Source organism: Urocitellus parryii, chromosome 7, assembly GCF_045843805.1.
Source record: "Urocitellus parryii isolate mUroPar1 chromosome 7, mUroPar1.hap1, whole genome shotgun sequence".
Classification (NCBI taxonomy): Eukaryota; Metazoa; Chordata; class Mammalia; order Rodentia; family Sciuridae; genus Urocitellus; species Urocitellus parryii.
This window is the reverse complement of record NC_135537.1, coordinates 153,380,910-153,401,790: the sequence shown is the minus strand read 5'-3', so window position 1 is coordinate 153,401,790 and position 20,881 is coordinate 153,380,910. Positions and strand designations below refer to the sequence as shown.

The following is a 20,881-nucleotide window of genomic DNA, read 5'->3' as shown; positions in this document are numbered from 1 at the left end:
ATTCTTCTCAAGCTCTTCGTCCCTACCCTGTCCTTGTTTACACCCCTTATATCAAAGGAGTCATTTGGTATTTGTTCTTTAAAGATTGACTAGCTTCACTTAGCATAATCTGCTCTAATGCCATCCATTTCCCTCCAAATTCTATAATTTTGTCATTTTTTAATGCAGAGTAATACTCCATAGTGTATAAATGCCACATTTTTTTTATCCATTCATCTATTGAAGGGCATCTAGGCTGGTTCCACAGTCTTGCTATCGTGAATTGAGCTGCTATGAACATCGATGTAGCAGTGTCCCTGTAGCATGCTCTTGTTAGGGCTTTAGGGAATAGACCGAGAAGGGGAATAGCTGGGTCAAATGGTGGTTCCATTCCCAGCTTTCCGAGAAATCTCCATATTGCTTTCCAAATTGGCTGCACCAATTTGCAGTCCCACCAGCAATGAACAAGAGTGCCCTTTTCCCCGCATCCTCTCCAGCACTTATTGTTGTTTGACTTCCTAATGGCTGCCAGTCTTACTGGAGTGAGATGGTATCTTAGGGTAGTTTTGATTTGCATTTCTCTGACTGCTAGCGATGGTGAGCATTTTTTCATGTACTTGTTGATTGATTGTATGTCCTCCTCTGAGAAGTGTCTGTTCAGGTCCTTGGCCCATTTATTGATTGGGTTATTTGTTATCTTATTGTCTAATTTTTTGAGTTCTTTGTATATTCTGGTTATTAGGGCTCTATCTGAAGTGTGTGGAGTAAAGATTTGTTCCCAGGATGTAGGCTCCCTATTTATCTCTCTTATTGTTTCTTTTGCTGAGAAAAAACTTTTTAGTTTGAGTAAGTCCCATTTGTTGATTCTATTTGTTAACTCTAGCGCTATGGGTGTCCTATTGAGGAATTTGGAGCCCGATCCCACAGCGTGTAGATCATAACCAACTTTTTCTTCTATCAGATGCCGTGTCTCTGATTTAATATCAAGCTCCTTGATCCATTTTGAGTTAACTTTTGTGCACGGCGAGAGATAGGGATTCAGATTCATTTTGGTGCAAATGGATTTCCAGTTTTCCCAGCACCATTTGTTGAAGATGCTATCCTTCCTCCATTGCATGCTTTTAGCCCCTTTATCAAAAATAAGATAGTTGTAGTTTTGTGGATTGGTTACTGTGTCCTCTATTCTGTACCATTGGTCCACCCGCCTGTTTTGGTACCAGTACCATGCTGTTTTTGTTACTATTGCTCTGTAGTATAGTTTGAAGTCTGGTATCGCTATACCGCCTGATTCACACTTCCTGCTTAGTATTGTTTTTGCTATTCTGGGTCTTTTATTATTCCATATGAATTTCATGATTCTTTTATCTATTTCTACAAGATATGCTGTTGGGATTTTGATTGGCATTGCATTGAACTTATAGAGAACTTTTGGTAATATCGCCATTTTGATGATGTTAGTTCTGCCTATCCATGAGCAGGGTATGTTTTTCCATCTTCTAAGGTCTTCTTCTATGTCTTTCTTTAGGGTTCTGTAATTTTCATTGTATAAATCTTTCACCTCTTTTGTTAGGTTGATTCCCAAGTATTTTATTTTTGGGGGGGATATTGTGAATGGAGTAGTTGTCCTCATTTCTGTTTCAGAGGATTTGTCGCTCATATACAGGAATGCCTTTGATTTATGCGTGTTGATCTTATATCCTGCCACTTTGCTGAATTCATTTATTAGCTCTAATAGCTTCTTTGTAGACCCTTTTGGGTCTGCTAGGTATAGAATCATATCATCTGCAAATAGTGATAATTTAAGTTCTTCTTTTCCTATTTTTATGCCTTTAATTTCTTTTGACTGTCTAATTGCTCTGGCCAGTGTTTCGAGGACTATGTTGAACAGAAGTGGTGAGAGAGGGCATCCCTGTCTTGTACCAGATCTTAGAGGGAATGCATTCAATTTTTCTCCATTCAGAATGATGCTGGCCTGTGGCTTATCATAGATTGCTTTTACAATGTTGAGGTATGATCCTGTTATCCCTAATTTTTCTAGCGTTTTGAACATAAAGGGATGCTGTACTTTGTCGAATGCTTTTTCTGCATCTATTGAGATGATCATATGGTTCTTATTTTTAAGTCTATTGATGTGGTGAATAACATTTATTGATTTCCGTATATTAAACCAGCCTTGCATCCCAGGGATGAATCCTACTTGATCATGATGTATAATTTTTTTGATATGTATTTGAATCCGATTCGCCAGAATTTTATTGAGGATTTTTGCGTCAAGGTTCATTAGAGATATTGGTCTGTAGTTTTCCTTCTTTGATGTGTCTTTGTCTGGTTTCGGAATCAGGGTGATGTTGGCCTCGTAGAATGAATTTGGAAGTTCTCCCTCTTTTTCTATTTCCTGAAATAGCTTGAAAAGTATTGGTGTTAGTTCCTCTTTAAAGGTTTTGTAAAACTCTGCTGTATACCCATCCGGTCCTGGGCTTTTCTTAGTTGGTAGTCTTTTGATGGTTTCTTCTATTTCCTCTATTGTTATTGGTCTGTTTAGGTTGTCTATATCCTCCTGGCTCAATCTGGGCAGATCATAGGACTCAAGGAATTTATCTATGCCTTCACTATCTTCTATTTTATTGGAGTATAAGGATTCAAAGTAATTTCTGATTATCTTCTGTATTTCTGAAGTGTCTGTTGTGATATTGTCTTTTTCATCCCGTATGCTAGTAATTTGGGTTCTCTCTCTTCTTCTCTTCGTTAGCATGGCTAAGGGTCTGTCAATTTTATTTATTTTTTCAAAGAACCAGCTTTTAGTTTTGTCAATTTTTTCAATTGTTTCTTTTGTTTCAATTTCATTAATTTCAGCTCTGATTTTAATTATTTCTTGCCTTCTACTTCTTTTGCTGTTGTTTTGCTCTTCTTTTTCTAGGATTTTGAGATGAAGTATGAGATCATTTATTTGTTGGTTTTTTCTTTTTTTGAGGAATGAACTCCAAGCAATGAATTTTCCTCTTAGAACTGCTTTCAATGTGTCCCATAGATTCCAATATGTTGTGTCTGTGTTTTCATTTAACTCTAGGAATTTTTTAATTTCCTCCTTGATGTCTTCTAAAACCCATTGATCACTCAGCAACCTATTGTTCATTCTCCAGGTGATGCTTGCTTTTTCCTTTCTTCTTTTATCATTGATTTTCAGTTTCATTCCATTATGATCAGATAAGATGCATGGTATTATCTCTACCCCTTTGTATTGTCTAAGAGTTGCCCTGTGACATAGTATATGGTCTATTTTTGAGAAGGTTCCATGTGCTGCTGAGAAAAAAGTGTAGCTACTTGATGTTGGGTGGTATAGTCTATATATGTCAATTAAGTCTAGGTTGTTAATTGTGTTATTGAGTTCTATAGTTTCCTTATTTAACTTTTGTTTGGAAGATCTGTCCAGTGGTGAGAGAGGTGTGTTGAAGTCTCCCATGATTATTGTATGTTGGTCTATTAGACTCTTGAACTTGAGAAGAGTTTGCTTGATGAATACAGCTGCACCATTATTTGGGGCATATATATTTATGATTGTTATGTCTTGTTGGTGTATGGTTCCCTTGAGCAGTATGAAGTGTCCTTCTATATCCCTTTTGATTAGCTTTGGCTTGAAATCTATTTTATTAGATATGAGTATGGACACTCCTGCTTGTTTCCGCGGTCCATATGAGTGATATGATTTTTCCCAACCTTTCACCTTCAGTCTATGTATATCTTTTCCTATCAAATGCGTCTCCTGTAGACAGCATATTGTTGGGTCTTGTTTTTTGATCCATTCTACTAGCCTGTGTCTCTTAATTGGTGAGTTTAAGCCATTAACATTTAGGGTTATTATTGAGATATGGTTTGTTCTTCTATCCATATTTGTTTATTGATGTTACTAAACCTGATTTGTTATCCTCTTTGACTACTTTCCCCCCTTTACTGTCCTACCTCCCATTGTTGGTTTTCAATGTTGTTTTCCATTTCCTCTTCCTGTAATGTTTTGCCAAGGATTTTTTGAAGAGATGGTTTTCTAGCTGCGAATTCTTTTAACTTTTGTTTATTGTGGAAGGTTTTAATTTCATCTTCTAACCTGAAGCTTAATTTCGCCGGATACACGATTCTTGGTTGGAGCCCATTGTCTTTCAGTGTTTGAAATATGTTATTCCAGGATCTTCTAGCTTTCAGAGTCTGTGTTGAGAGATCAGCTGTTATCCTGATTGGTTTACCCCTAAATGTAATCTGCTTTCTTTCTCTTGCAGCTTTTAAAATTCTCTCCTTATTCTGTATGTTGGACATCTTCATTATAATGTGTCTAGGTGTGGATCTCTTATGATTTTGCACATTCGGCGTCCTGTAGGCTTCTAGGATTTGGGATTCTGTCTCAATCTTCAATTCTGGGAAGTTTTCTCGTATTATTTCACTGAATAGACTGTTTATTCCTTTGGAATGGAGCTCTGTGCCTTCCTGTATCCCAATGACTCTTAAATTTGGTCTTTTGATATTGTCCCATAATTCTTGGATGTTCTGCTCATGGTTTCTTAGCAGACTTGCTGAGCTGTCTATGTTCTTTTCCAGTTGAAATACTTTGTCTTCATTGTCTGATGTTCTCTCTTCTAAGTGATCTACTCTGCTGGTAGTATTCTCAATTGAGTTTTTAAGTTGGTTTATTGTTTCCTGCATTTCTAGAATTTCAATTTGTTTGTTTTTTATTACCTCTATCTCCCTGTGGAATTGATCTTTTACTTCCTGGATTTGTTTGTCAATGTGATCTTTCATTGTCTGATTTTGCTGTCTCATGTCTTCCTTGAGACTCCAGATCATCTGAAGCATATATATCCTGAACTCTTTATCTGATATTCCATCTGTTGCAGCTATTACCTCTTCTAAAGTTGAGTTGACCTGCATTGCTTGTGGTCCTTTCTTTCCTTGTCTTTTCATACTGCTCGCGTTTCTTTCTGCTTGGTGCAACTGTTGTGTTTTGAAATTTACCCCCTATTTATTTATGTTGCTCTTGTATACTTGAAAAGTCTCCCTTGCAGGTGCGGGCGGCGGCTGTGCCCCTACTCCAATTGTGGTGACGTGTCTACCACGCTGGCGGCTCTCTGGGCCTGTTCCGGGAGTGGAAGGTGGCTCTGCTCTGTCCCTATTCCAATTGGGGTGTCGTGACTACAATGCTGGCAGATCGCTGGGCCTGTTCCGGGCGTGGGCGGTGGGCTTGGCTGGCGGGATTCCACCTAATGGCAGTCCCTAACCTCCCTGCTTGCTAATTAATGGCTTCTCTGAGGCGCCACGCCTTCTGTAGCTGCGGGGCAGGCCGCGCGAATCAGTTGGCCTGGATCTCCGGGGTCCTGCTGCTGGCTGTTTTGATGTTGCAAGCTGTTGGAGAGTGGTGGTGTATTCTTCAGCTTTCCCGGATGGTGGCCACTGACTGCCTGGATGGAGTGTCCGCTGTTTTGATGTTGCACTCTGAAGGAGAGTGGCAGTGTATCCTTCAGCTTTCCCGGATGGTGGCCGCTGACTGCCTCGGTGGAGTGTCCGCTGTGGGGGATGGGACTGTACCGCTTCCTTCCCCTTCTGAGATCCCGTGCTCGGCCCAAGGGTCCGTGTGGGCTTGGCTGGTGGGATTCCACCTAATGGCCTTCCTTGGGGGATTTTAAAATTCTTTTTAAATTCTTGGCTAAAAACTGACTCAGTTTTACATGTGCCATACACAATGTTTGAAAAGCATGTATAAACTCCCTTCAGTATAAAGTGTAAACCTGTGTGGTATTGAAGTACTTTTTTTTTTTTCCTTAAAGTATTTGTCCTTTTGATCTTTGATCTCTGGGAGAAGCTTCTTTGTCTTGCCTCATTCTATTTCTAATTTTCTCTGTAGTTAACATTGTTTTCTATATATTTCCATTTACCTATGTCTTCACTCCCATTGCTTTCAACCTTTCTATAACATTTGAAATACATTTTCCTCCTATAAAGAGTATTTATTTACTCAATCTGGGGCTTTAAGAATTGCACTGAAAGATTTAAGATGAAGAAACAATAATCATTTGCTCTCTTTACTGCCCACTTCTTTTAACTTGTTTAGCTCTGGTAGTCACTACACTAACTGATATGGCTCTGTGGCTATTTCTTGATTTGTCAGTTGCTGGTCTTATTTGTGCAATTACAACTAGAATAAAAAAGAATCTGACACTCCCAGAATCAGAATACACTCATCTTTATGCTCCTATTCTCTCACTCTGTGAGTCAACAATGTTTTTTATAATTTATGAATATAGAAATTTTTGAATTTGCAAAACCAAGTAGTATTTTTTGATTATATATCATTTCTTAAATCTCTCATTACATTTTACCCTTTCCTATACTTCTCACCATTATATTCTCAATTCCTTTCAAACAACTCTTTCAGAGTATTTGCTGTTCTCAAGAGCAATACTTATTTTCTCTTGCAAAGTACTCTCTGTTTCTGCTCCAGTAAATAATAATAACAAATTAAAACCACAGTGAAGTATTACTGCATACCAATTACAGTATTCATTTTTTTTAATAGTGATACCACCAAATACTGGCAAGAGTTTGGAAAAACTGGATCGTTAATACATTGCTAGTAGAAATGCAAATGGTACAGCTGCTCTGGAAAAGAGCTTGGCAATTTCTTAATAAACTAAACATGCAACTACCACACATCCTACCATTACCACTACTGAGCATTTATCCCAGAAAAATGCAAGTTTATATTCCTACAAAACCCTCTACGTAAATGTTTATAGCAGCTTTCTGTCTTAACAGTCAAGTGCTGGAAACAATCCAGTTGTCCTTCAATTGATGAATGCTTATACAAGCTGTGATCCATCCTTACTATAGAATACTGGCCAGCAATAAAAAGAAACAAACTATATACACAACAACCTGGATGCATCTTCAGAGAATGATATTGAGTGGAAAAGCTAATCCCTAAAATCTGATTCCATTATATAACACTGTTGAAATGACAAAAATCACTAAAGTAGAATACATATTAGTGATTGCCTGGAGGAGACAACCAGGAAGCAAGTAGATATGTATTATTCCCATTCTTATCTTCTAGCTAAGGATACATTTTAAAACACCTTGTTAGCCTTTTGAAGAATTTGGAGAGAAATAGGGGAGTCAGTTTGGCGTCTTGATGCAATCTTTAAATCACTTCTCCTTCTCACGCAGACTATATGCTCAGAAAACATGACCTAATGCTAATATTAGCCCCACACTTGTGAACATATATCTGCTGTTTCTAAAAATTATGTAAGTCACCAAGAGACAAACATGAAACTGGGTTCTTACATCAGCTGGTAAAAGATTACTCCTGACGCTGATTTCTTCTTCCTGTTACATTTGGAAAATCAAAGACTCATAATGTAATAGAAATTTTGGAATATGAGAGTTTTTACCTGAAGTAAGAGTCCCTTGAAGGCAGAAGTTTTGACTTTTTTCATTTTCATTTCTTCTTTCTACCTGCTACATTCCAGTGGCACTGGACTTCTTTCTGTTCTTAAATCAGATCCTCCTCCACAGGCCCTTTGCACATGATGATCCCCTACACTGGGAACACTGCCTCCCACTCACCTGCCCACTGATAGCACAGATCTCCATTATAATTTATTTATTAAAAACATTTTCTAAGTATCTACTATAAACCAGGACCTATAACTTACAATACTACACATTATAAACTTATAATTTGTAGAATTCTAAATTCTGGTACACTCTTCACCTTTTCTTCAAAGTAATGTTTACAGCTTGCACCCATCTATTTATTTATGTGATATATTTTAAAATTTAAAGATATTTCTTTATTATAGAACTTCTTAGTATTTCCTATATGGTATATGTAATAACACAATTTCCAAATTAATTTGGCCACCACTGCAATTCTTGAAAAAAATGTTTCATGGAGCCCTGAGAAGATTTATACCCAGAATTCTCAAACTGAGCTGCCCATTAGAATCACTGGAGATTCATGACAGAACTCCTTTCACCTATTCTAGTCTTTATAGAGTGAGAGCCCAAACAAAATCTCTTTTCAAGAGTGATTGAGTGATTTTAATCTACAGTGAGGCTGAAAATATGTGACCCATTCTACTATAAGCCCCACATGAGCAGAGATCTTTTGTTCATTTCTATATTCCTAATACTAGGCATAAGGTCCCAAAAATATGTAAAAGTACTAAATTAATTACTTTTTTCATTAAAAATTTAGTGATACTTACTATGTAGCAGGCTGTATTCTAGGAAGTGGGAATATAACATAAATAAATACAACATAAATAATCAAAGAAAAATCTCCCTGTAGAGCTTACATTTCATGAAGAAACACATATCAAGGGGTTACTACCTAGCAGACCATGTTCTATTGACTTTTCTATGTAGTAGTAATCCACTTAATCCTTACAACACACCTTTGGCAGTGTTATCACCCCCAAAATCATACTTAGGGAAACTGAAGTGCAAGGATGTTAAGCAATTTGCCCAAGGTCATAAGACAAGTAAGTGGCACAGCAGAGAACTGGACCCAGTCAGCATTGCTCTGGGGCCCATGCTCTGACCACTGTACAGTCCTGGTTTATAAAACTTCTCTCAGTGAATTAACAAACAGATACATGAATCAGTCTTTGACTCACCCACAGTCTAGCAAAGTGTCTAGTTCCTAAAGGCAAACCATCAAGTCCAAGTCCCATTTTCTACTTCCACATGTTCCTTAGAGGGAGTCTGCCAGCCTGAGCTTGGACACCTCTGCATTCAGAGAATGCACCACTCTGTAAGAGAGTCTTTGCCATCATGGAATAGGAGTTTCTCACCCTTACGACTCATGCCCTTCATTTCAAAATCAGGTCAGCTGAGTCATGGATAAAATAAACATACTGTGGATACAATGAACACACTATAGGAATTCCTAGTCTCCCCCAAATTTAATACAGTATGGAAAATTTTAATAATCAACTCTAAAATAAATAAACAACTGTTAAGATGACTTACAGTCTGGCCACTAAGCAGACTAGGGGTCTATCCAGCTTTCTCAGTCTCAGGACAATCTCCTTTTGCTCCAGAATGTAGATCCAGCATTAATGTCAGGAGTTAGAGAATCATATTTCAGAAAGATTGTTATAAGATTCACTTGGTATCCTGGTATACCCAGCCTTTTGCTGAGTCCTTCTATTCATGAAAACTTCCCCCATAACTCTTCATGGATTTTAGCTCTGATCCCCATGTCACCCAGAAGGGCTCCTAGCCAGCAGCTCTTTAGCTGTTTGGAAATTGCTGTCACACACCTCCTTTTCTTTCTTAGGTCATTCTGCTCCACACTATAGATATCCCCTGTTCCTTTCTTATGGCAAGGTTTCTGACCTTATCCTGGCTTCTTCACATGGAACTTTTCTGGGTGAGGCCCACAGGTTGAACAAAATCTGCTCAGAGCCTTAGTGTCTCTGAGAGCAACAAGACTGAGTCATCAGCCTTTAGGACACAATAGCCTTCAAGTAATACACCAGATGTTTGTCTTATCCAACATTTCTGTAGGGAAAAGTCCCATAGAAAGTTCAGCACTAACCCCATCTTTGGACATGGTCTTGCAATCCTCCAAGCCTCCTTGACTGCCTAGTAGACTCCCATCACCCTTCAGAACTTTGCAGGCACATTGCCTCTTCATGAAGCCTTCACTGGTTTCCACCTCTTACCCAGAGCCAGTTAGTACATCCTCTGTAACACTTGAGTCTATTTTCATTGAGAACATCACACAGTATCACATTTATCTGCATGCCTGGCTATATAGACAACATGAGTGCAAACAGAAATTGCGTCTTTTTAATTTTCATCCTCATGATGCACAGATCCAAGGAAATTGTTGAACCAAACTAAATTCTTGAAGAAAAAGAACTACGAAAGCAAAAGTTCTGTGTAAAGACAGGAAAACATAAGAATAGGTATTATCTATTGTTGATTCAATAAACCTATGAGTGGCCTTTAGGTAGGTACTGTGGGTAAAAAGAAGATGTAATGATTTTTGCCATCAGGGAAAATATGGTCAAGTAGTCATTTACTCACTTATCCAGCCATTCATTCATTCATTTATCAATCATTCAACAAACACTTTTGAAGCTCCTACCAGGCACTTTTCTAGTCATCATGAACACAGCGTCAGAAAAATCAGCTCAGTTCCTGCCTAATGGAATTCCTACACCAGCAGCTCTGGACCGTAACCTTTAGGCATCAGTTCCTTCCCCAGGCAGCAAATAGGGTCCTGTCCATCCTCGTGCCTTGAAAACCAAGGGGTATGCAACACTGAATAGGATAAGCAGCTCAATTGCTTGTGGAGCTTTGAGGCTAGCAGGGAAATCAAAACTCACCAAAATAATAACTCCCTTTGCAATATAAAGTAAATAAAGTCTAAATTTGGGCCCCAAGTGTTAAAGCTAGGGTTCTCAGCTGGCTTTGTCCTACAGTGTCTTTGAGTGAGCCTCACCTCACTTCCCTTTCCTTTGTAAAGAGTCCACAGCTCTCTTCTCAGACCCCAGCCCTTGTCTTCACCTTCACCCTGTGCACTAGGCTGGCTGCCCCCAGCTCTCTGTCTTCAGCACATTCACCACTGGAAAGTTTCTGCAAATGTGACCACTTCACCAACTGAATAGAGCAGCTTATTACTCCTTCCTCCCCACACACCCCTCCGGAACTTTGGAGCCATGAAGCCTCTTGGCAGAGAAGGAGGCCCACCCGACAGCTCTTTATTGCCATGCAACTGTGAGATTCCTCCCCATACTTCTTCCTGGGGACAAGTCAGCCTGCCAATGGGGATTTAACAGCAGAGCAGTGCACGGTGATGTGCCAATTCCCCCCGCAGCCCTCCAACCAGCTCCAGCCCCATCCCCACCTCCTACCGCCATCCCCACCCTGGTCTGAACAAACTGCATCACTTACCCCCTGGGAGCCTGGCAGTTGCTGAGCCCAGACGCCTCAGGGGCTGGTTAGTTTCCAGTGGCCACAGTGGCAGGTGTCCATTCAAGGCAGACGCCTCCTCAAGCATGGCTCTGTCCCTTATTGCCTGACTGGACATGCAGCTGGCACTGCAGATGACGAGCCACTTTCCAGGCTACCTTCTCCCCACAGACATTTTTCTCTTGAATCCTTTTTGGCCAGACCCCTTTACAGCATTATAGTTTGTCAATAGCCCGAGACTGCTTTCTAGAATTTCTCTCCAGGAGAAAGTGTGTTTTTCTAAGAAATAGGTGTTCTAGCCTGCAGCCTAGTTTCATGTGAGGGCTGAAAATGAAACAAAAATAATCACCCTCAAGTCTAGGAGCTGAGGGGCCTCTCTACTCCCTGAAGAGTGCTTCCTTTTGCAAGGTGGGAAGTAGGGGGTAGACTTTTGTGTTGTTTTCATAAAATTTTTCCAATTATAAAAATAATACAGGCCCCTTGGGTCAGACAATTTCCAGCAGAAAACAGAAGCCACACTCAGCTTGAATTTTGAAGAAATTTTAAGGAAGGGACGATTGACAGAGAGGTGAGCAGGGTTAGTGATGGACAGGGACAATGGAAGCACCCAGGACTAGCTATACTGGGTGGCGGCTACCACTGCTATGCTTGAAGAGGAGGGGTTGGAGGAGGCTAATCAGGAGCTTCCATATGAAAAGCTGACCACAGCCAGACGGAGGCACTGCTGAACCAACAGGACACCTGAGGGCAAGGGGCCTAGAAGATGTAGCTGCAGGCAGCCTATAGGAGACACTAAGGGTGCACAGGAGGTCATCAAAAGAGTTCTGAAGTAAAAAGACAAGCAATTCTGGAGGACACCTGGAAAAACCAGTACAAAAGTTGTAGATATTGCAAAGAGCAGAAAATTTAAAACAAGAAAAAAAGAATCACCCTTAATTTTAGATCTGAATGAACTCTATTCCTTGAAGGAATATCAGTATTTCTGATGTGTTTATAATAAAGTTGAGGTCACATATGTAATAATAATGGTGAACACTTCTTGAGCCCATACCACATGCCAGGCTTTAGGTCAGGGCTTTATAAGCATGGCTTCTTGCAAATCTCACACAGCCCTAGGGAAGCATGGGAAGGACTAGTATGGTCCTCTCCTGATGAAAGAAGAATCTAAAGCATACAGGAACTTGCTGGAAGTCTGAGAACCAATATATGCTGCAGTCTAATTTAACTCCAGTCACTAATTCCAGAGAATTTACTCAATGACTACACTACCCCACCAACTTTACCCCGGCTCTTCTACTCACATGAGCATCCCAATGCTGAGTTTTGCATTGAAGCATTTTAAATCCACATGTAATATTACAGGAAATATGTCAATATATATTTTTTTCCTTTATCAGTTGTTGGTTGTTCAAGCTGCTTCCCATTGTTTTATGATTATAAATGTCACTGACATATATATCTCTTTATTTAGAGTTTTTCCTGCATTTTAGAATATTTCTTTAAAGACAGATCCCCAGCATGATTTTTCTCTAGTTTTAAGTCACAAAATTGCTGATAGTTCAATGTGGGCATGGGAAATAATATAAAAACTCTTTTTGACCACTCTTTCCTCAAAAATAGAAAATTATAATTTTATAAAATTATAAAATTAAATTTATACTCTTTAAACTTAATATAATAAGCCAAAGAGCCCAATTTTTAATAAGAAATGCAAATAAATAGGTAAAGATTCATCACCCCTACCTAGTCCAACAGTTCCATGCTAAATGGAAACATATCCATGAACACTGAGTACATGACACACAGGAAGTACTGCTGAAACAAATGGGATTGCGTCTCTTATATCCCATCCAACATTTCAACGTCTTTGATTACTACACATATACACAGATACAATTCATAAAGGGAACTTGGGTCACACTTTAGACTGCCAAAGAAGATCTGTCTATTGACAAAGGAAGGATTTGAACTTCTCTATAAAGTGCTTTAAATTCTAAAGATGTGCACTTGCTTTAGGAAAATTCAGTACAATAACCAATTTTTTAGTACAATAACCAATGAACCACTCAAGGAAATGAGAGGAACTCTTTGCTTAAAAAGGTTTAGCATCACTGGGAACTGTTTGTCAAAATCTTGATTTGCCTGTTCTACACAAAGTGCTGACTACAGCACAGTATTAACTAAATCAGATGACAAAATGCCCCTGGTGCCATGACCCACATAGGTTGGCATCATTGCTAACTTTGGTAACAGAGTTGGGTCTGCACTAGGGAGGGCCTTATCCAGGGTAAGGAGCCCCAGCCAGGAAGTGAGGAAGCTCTTATGCTAGTCCTGTGTTCTATTTAGCTGGGTGACCTCGCAGGCAAGTCATGTCTCCTCTTTAAGCTTCAGTTCTCTTCTCTGAAGAAATGAGGGAATAAAACCAGACTGATCCATGGAAACTTGGGTCTCCATGGAGATGCCTCAGGGACAGTATGGGGTAGGAAAGAAGCAGATGAGGAAGATGTTACAGACTCCACAGATGAAAATAGGTTTTCCTGTTATACCTTTTAAGGCCCCATGTAAGTTTCTCTCAGATTCCTTTTTCCACTTTGTAATTTTATCTTTATTTATTAATTGCTTTATATGTTTTTCTCCCTAGATTGTATTCTTCATAAGGGCAGAGACTGTGCCTATTCAGTTCATTATTAATCCAACAAGTAGCACAGTGCCTGGCACATTGTATGTGTTCACTTTTGGAAAGAATGTGTGAATTCACACCTTTTATTTCTGGCCCTAGAGGTGCTTGTAAGTTTGGAGATGATGAATTTCAGTGAAGTATACCTGATATTTTCCTCATCTTTTCCTTATTAAACCAAATGAAAAGAACTGTCTCTGATTTCTAACTCAGCCCTGACATATTAGTAACTGTTTGACCTTGGGTACAGAGGTCACAACTTCTATGAGCTATGGTTTCCTGGCCTATAAAAAAACAAGTTGACACGTGATCTCTCAGGTCTCCCACTGTTACATTCTATGATTTCGCAATTTCATCCTTTTCTCAATCTAAAGATTAAATAAAGCTGATGGTTCTGCCTAGATTTAGAACTAAAGAGCACACAGTTAATCTATTAGCATGAACAATCTCTCTGATTAAGACAGATATCCAGAGGATATCCAAGATATTCTGAGAGGTGTGACCATGAATATGCAAAGACACACAACTAAGAAGCATTCTGTCACTGTGCCACCTTTTAGCTATTATAATCTTGGTAAACATTTCATTCCCTCTGAGCCTCAGTTCTTCATGTATAAAATAAGGACAGATGTATCCATTTAAGTTGCCCTATGCAATGCTATGAATATCAAAACAAATGATACAATGTATGTGAAAATGCTTTGTAAATTATAATGTGCCACATAAATCTAAATTGATGCTATACTTACGTTATCAGGTTAACATAAAGGTAATGTTATTAACACATTATAAAACAAAAACATTTAAACAGTGCAGTGCCTGGTACATAATAGACCAATGAATAGAAGAGAAAATCCATAAGTAGTTCAAATAAATGATTTTAGTATGAGATAAAAGTATTATTACATATCAGTAGGGAAAAATATATAACACAATAAGAAGGCTACGGAATTGGCATCAGAAAAATAAAATGAAATTAGATTCATGTCTCACAGATTACTCTAGGATAAATTATAAAGTAACTACAGATTTCAGTGTCAAAATAAAATAAAACATGAATGTTCTACAAGATTACATGGGAGACATTTTGTAAAATTAGAGTAGAAAAAACTTTTTTACCCATGATTCAAAAGTGAGAATAAAATCAACTTAAGAAAAATTAAGTTTTTAGCAAAAACAAATATAAACAAAGATTTTTTAAAGTCAAATTTTTATATGGTGCAAGTTTCATTTTAAAAATATATATCTAGCTCTTGAAATCTACTGAAAACAAATGAGGAAAGAATATTTCACAGTTTTTAAGAAAATACAATGGTCCCTAAGCATATAAAAGATTTTAAAACTAGGTGCAGTGGCACATACCTGTCATCTCAGCTGAGGCAGGAGGATCTTGATCCGGGGAGTTCAAGGCCAGCTGGGGCAACATAGTAAAAATTCAAATTATCTTGTTATAAAAGAATGCAATTCAAAACTAACCTGATACATCACTTTTCATATTTAAAAATGTAGAAAATTCAAAAATTTAACACATACTCTATAAATTGACCTCTAGGAAATACTGAATTTCATATAATGTTGGTGGAAGTTTAAATTTTTATGACCCTTATGGGAGGCAGTTTTTAAACAGGGATGAGAGGTGGGAGGGAAAGGGAGTGAGAAGGGAAATCGCATGGTAATGGAAGGCGATCCTCAGGGTTATACAAAAATGACATATAAGAGGAAAGGAGGGGTAAGACAAGATAATACAAATGGAAGAAATGATCTACAGTAGAAGGGGTAGAGAGAGAAAAGGGGAAGGGAGGGGAGGGGAGGGGAGGGGAGGGGAGAGGGGATAGTAGAGAATAGGACAGACAGCAGAATACATCAGACAAGAGAAAGGCAATATGTCAATCAATGGAAGGGTAACTGATGTGATACAGCAATCTGTATACGGGGTAAAATTGGGAGTTCATAACCCACTTGAATCAAACTGTGAAATATGATGTATTAAGAACTATGTAATGTTTTGAATGACCAACAATAAAAAAAAAAAATATCTATCAAAAGTACAAAGACTAATAACTTTTTGTTTGTTTGTTTTTTAAGACTAATAACTTTTGACCTCATAATTTAAATTAGGGGAAGTTTATGTACACAAAGACTGTAAGAATTTAAAACATAAATTATATCACAGGCAGTTCATAGGAATAAAATATGAAAAGATAGACTATCTTTCCATTAAAATATGTTAACTAAATAGTCATACACATTCATACAAAGCACCTATTTAAAAAAAAAAGAATGTGGAATCCCATCATTAATCCATATGGAAGTATTTGGTTATGGTTTGAATCTTAAAGGCTCCCCAAAGGCACAAGTGCTAAAGTCTTGGTCTCTTGTCTGTGGTGCTACAAGGAGGTGGTAGAATTTTTAGGAGGTGGGGCCTCGTAGAAGGAAGTTAGGTCACTGGGAACATGCCCTTGAAGGGGATACTGAGACCCTGGACCTTTCTTCTCTCTCTTTTATGCTTCCTGTCTGTCATGAAGTGAGCAGCCTCTTCTTCGACATGTTCCCACAATGTGAACTGTGTTGCCATAAGCTCAAAGCAACAGAGCCAAGCAGCCACGGACTGAAAACTCATAAAAACTCTAAGACAAAATTAAAATTTCCCCTTTATAAGTTGTTTATCTTAAGTATTTTGTCATAGCAATGTAAAGCTGATTTATACAAAGCTGATCTCCAAAATATATTAAGTTTTAAAAAAAAACAGTTTGGTGAGTGTATGTCTGTGTGTGTGTGTGTGTGTGTGTGTGTGTGTGTGTGTGTGTGTATGAGCACACACTGCTATCTTTTGGGTAAAATGGGAAGAGAGATCTATATTCCTACTTGTTTGAAAATCTTAGTCTGAAAAAATATATAAGACAGTAAAAGCAATGAATGGGTATGGTAGCATGGCAAATCTAAGACCTGGGAAGATGATAGATCAGAAATTAAAGGAGACTGTATAACTGCTTATAGTTTTCAGGTTTTAAGCCATGTAAATCTATTCAAAACACTCAATTTAATAAAAAGACCAAAGTAAAAATGAATTTCGCAGCTTCTATAGGAAACTGCATGAGGTAACAGAAGAAAAGGAATGAAAAAAAGCCATATCAGAAGACTACCATAAAGGAATATTCTTTAAGGATTACATAAGGGCCTTCCACAAGGCAAGCCCAAGTAGAGAAACACTTTCCATCCCCTGCCTAGAGGTAGAAAGTATTCAAAAGCATGTGCCTTAAAGAAGAGAGAAATAGAACAAAATTTTCTGTAAATTTCCAGTGTTTTTCCTGTTTTGACAAACAAGAGAGAACAATATAGTAAGCCAAAGTGGGCAAATATTTAGAATCTTTCAGGGAGAAAGAAAAGAAAAATCTGTTGCTATCATTTCTGTGACGGTAGTGGGTGAATTTCATGGAGCAGGCTCTCATACTAAATGAAATAATAAATTTCTCCAAAGGAGCCTTTTGTAGTGCTTATTTAAGCTATCAGGAAAGTGAAGAGTCTTAAGTGACAAGAGTGTTTACATATTTAATTTTTGTGTAACATTAGAACCATAAAAGCTCTCTCTTTAAGATGGGGAATATATGACACATGCAGTTAATTTCCACATTAAATTATTGAATGAAAAATACACACATTATCCATTGCAACTCCAGGATTAGGTCAGGTCAAATTTTATTGCTTTTGGCCAGGGGCTTTTGTAAGACTTACAAGGCTAAGAGCAGGTACAGTGTGATCTTGGTATAAGTTATAGACTTCGAATGAGGTTCTGAGTGGGAAAATACTTAGCATTTCAGAGGTAATTTCATGAAAGTCATCATGAGCCCAGTACAACACCGTGTTGATTTAACTGGAACTTTATAAGATCACTTTAGCTCTGGTTTCTGAAACTGCCAAGGTTTATGTATTCACCTGACAATAAATAACCAACTTTTTCTAGATTGATCTGAAATGAATGCTAATTTGAATTAGCCCCAAGCAGTTTCTGGCATGGGAACAGATAAATATGGCAAGGGAAGAAAAAGGAGAAAAAATGTGGATGATTCTGCAGCTCAGAGGTTCCAAAAATAAGCATTTCATGGGCAAGAGGTATCTAAGAGTACCTGTCTTCAAACCAGATGTGAGCATGAAAACCAGAAACTGGGTTTGATTATTCTCTAGAGTAAACAAAATTGGTGTCTAATAAAAAAAAAAAAACAATCCACCAAACAAGTTTTTTGAACAATGAACCATCCCTCAAATTGTTCTGAGAGAAATATAGTAGAAGCAACAGGCAGCAATCATAGGAAACATTTGTTGAGCCCTTACTATGTGTTAACTAAATGTTTGGTGTGCATTATCTCATTTAATCCTCTTAATAATCTTATTAGGTAGAATCTAATCTTATCTTCATTTTTCAGGTGAGGAAATTGAGGAAAAGAGAAATTAAGAAGTTACCCAAGTGTACTAGCTAGTACATGGTGAAGCCAGAATTCACATTTTCCGAGCTCATGCTTTTAACATCATGTTTGACCTCTGTCAATCCTAAACAATTCTAGGCTTTCATTGTTCTATAGTGAGTCGGGGCTTACTAATGATCAATAGATTCTTTGTATTTCATATGGCTTCTTAAACATAGGTTCAAATTAAGGGGAATCAACTCCCAGCTTAGAACCACCAAAGTATTGAAATACTAAAGTTAAAATATAAAAGGGTTTTTAACACTATTATAAAGAGTTTCTGGCTACATTAACTATAGATCTTTTCAGTTCCATACTTCTCGATCAGAAATAGCCTGAAATAATCTTAGAACAAGGTTTCAACCCAATTTCTATATGTTTTCTTTATCGAATGTAATTACTATGATTTGTTTTTCAATACAAACTTTCTAGAAGAGTATTTTATTAAGCACAAATAAGTATATGAATTTCTTACATTCGTCAATCACATGGTCCATCATAATATTCAGAGTGTCTCTTTGAAAATCACTAAAGTTGTTTATAGGAGTTTTCTCTACTTATGCCTATTTTTTAATAATATTATCTCTATTTCTTTTCTTTGAGACACTCTTATTAAACCTGAGCTTCTATTATGAATTAACATAGGTATAAATTGCTGGCAGTGGGTTAGTATCATAATACCTATGAAAATGAGAGAATCTTTTATGTGGACCCACCAGGGATCACATAGGAAGGGAGGAAGGGAACAGTCAGATTCTTTATGGTCAGAAACTACATCCAACAGACAAATATTGTGAAAAAGAAAGTGAGAAGAGAGTCAGAGACACTACATTAGATTATTGAGTTAATAGAAGCTTTAATTTCAGTTCCCTGTTTCAAAATTATTGACAAACAAAATAGAGAACTATGGTGTAGTCTGTGATGATGTGACATCCTTCCTGATTGCAAAGGTAACCAGCTTAGAAGATTCTGTGCAGATGGTGAAATCAATACAAAAACAAAAGTTCCTCCTCCCCACTTAGACAGGGTTTGACTACAGGGATTAAAAATGACTAATGGCCGGGAGTTGGGGGAAGTCATGAGATCATGTTACTTAGAAACACAAAATGGTAAATGCTTTTAAGATTCTAAAGTTTGAATCTTAAAATTTATTTCTCCATCCTATGAGACTCAAAGGAAGCAGCTGGATTGTAATAATCTTAAAATCTCATCTAAGGACACTGTGAGCTTACAGGAAGATGAGTTAGATGTACTTTTCCCTATTCTTTCTGTTAAAGACTACTAGAAACACCAGGCATTGTATATAAAACAAGCCTAAAAAGACTCTGAAAGGTGAAGGAAAGCAAGCAGAGAATCTAGAGACCTCAGGACATAAGAACTACTCACAGAAGTGGTTTCCTAGATTGGGAACTGAAAATACCTCTTATAAATCTCATTTATTTAAAAATGTGTTCCTATGATATTTAAATAAACCCTGAGGAGGGAAAGCCTTCGGAAATTAATTAGGATCTCTTTTAATGACATTCAAGTAGCCTCATGACCCTTGCTCCTCATTAAGCCAAGTTATTTTCAGACAGCTTGATCACAATTCTATTATGCCTAATTTTAAATAGTAATAATCTTATGCCTGACTTTTCTGAAATATGAGTTTAATAAAGGAAAAACAGGTACTATTTTTTAAACACAAGCAATCACAATTCCCTTCCTCAATTATGTAACTTGGTTCCCAGTTCCTCTACTCAGTAGCTGTGTGACCTTTAGCAATTTCCTTAATCCCACTGGCCTCAGTTTCTTCCTAAAATAGGAAGTTAATGTTTCAGAGTCAAATGTCTTCAGAGTCATAAAAATGGATCTACAGTTACCTAAATAATATATAATTTAAAAAAAAAAATAACTGAGAGTACAATAACCATTAAGCAAGAAAAAAGCCAGGCCAATTTTGAGAATTGAAACCTCAAATGACAGACTTTTCTTTACACTGGGTTATAACTAAGAGCCTAGGAGAATTCTCCAATGTCCATGTTCCTTTTGTTGTCCAAGGAGTTAGGTCTTACGACAGTTTGTCATACACATGGGAGGATGAGCCTGAAGTCTTCATCTTTTCTACATGAATATTTCCTTGAATCAGAAGATACTATTTTTGCTCTGTTAGCTGGGGGAATCCAATTTCTGGCAACTTCTATGTGAGTAGTTTTCCATTGGATAATTCTAATTGCCTAATAGAAATTGTTTGCCAGAAGTTTCTCAGGATTTTCAAGGAAATTTACTTGATCATAATTATTAAATGGTTTCTAGAGGTATCCTTTTATTTTTGTGTGTGTATTTATTTATTTTTTAATCTTTACTTATTTTTTAGTCATACATGACAGTAGAATGCATTTTGATATATAATACATACATGGAATGTACATACATCAATCATATTGTCTATTCTATTCTGATGCCCTTCCTATCCTCCCTACTCCTCTCCTCCTCTCTCATCCTTTATCTCTATCCAATCTAATGTGACACACTTTTTTTTTCTTTTTCTCATTACAATATCATATATGTATTCTGTATAACAATGAGGTTCTCCTCCCATCTTCTGTGCAACTCCCCTTCTCCCTCTTTTTCCCTCCCACTTCTCTTCCCTATTTAGTGGTAGTCTTCTTCTCATGCTCTTCCTCCCTATCCCATTTTGAGTCACCCCCCTTATATCAGAGAAGACATTTGGCATTTGGTTTTTTAGGGATTGGCTAACTTCATTTAGCATAATCTGCTCTAATGCCATCCATTTGCCTGCAAATGCCATGAT

The 20,881-nt window shown here is 37.5% G+C and overlaps 1 protein-coding gene across 1 annotated transcript in view; it reads left to right on the top strand.

Annotated features, from left to right (window-relative positions):
* Ankfn1 (ankyrin repeat and fibronectin type III domain containing 1) overlaps window positions 1–20,881 on the top strand; it is a 137,706-nt gene that overhangs the window by 28,021 nt on the left and 88,804 nt on the right. The gene's annotated exons all lie outside the window — the stretch shown is intronic.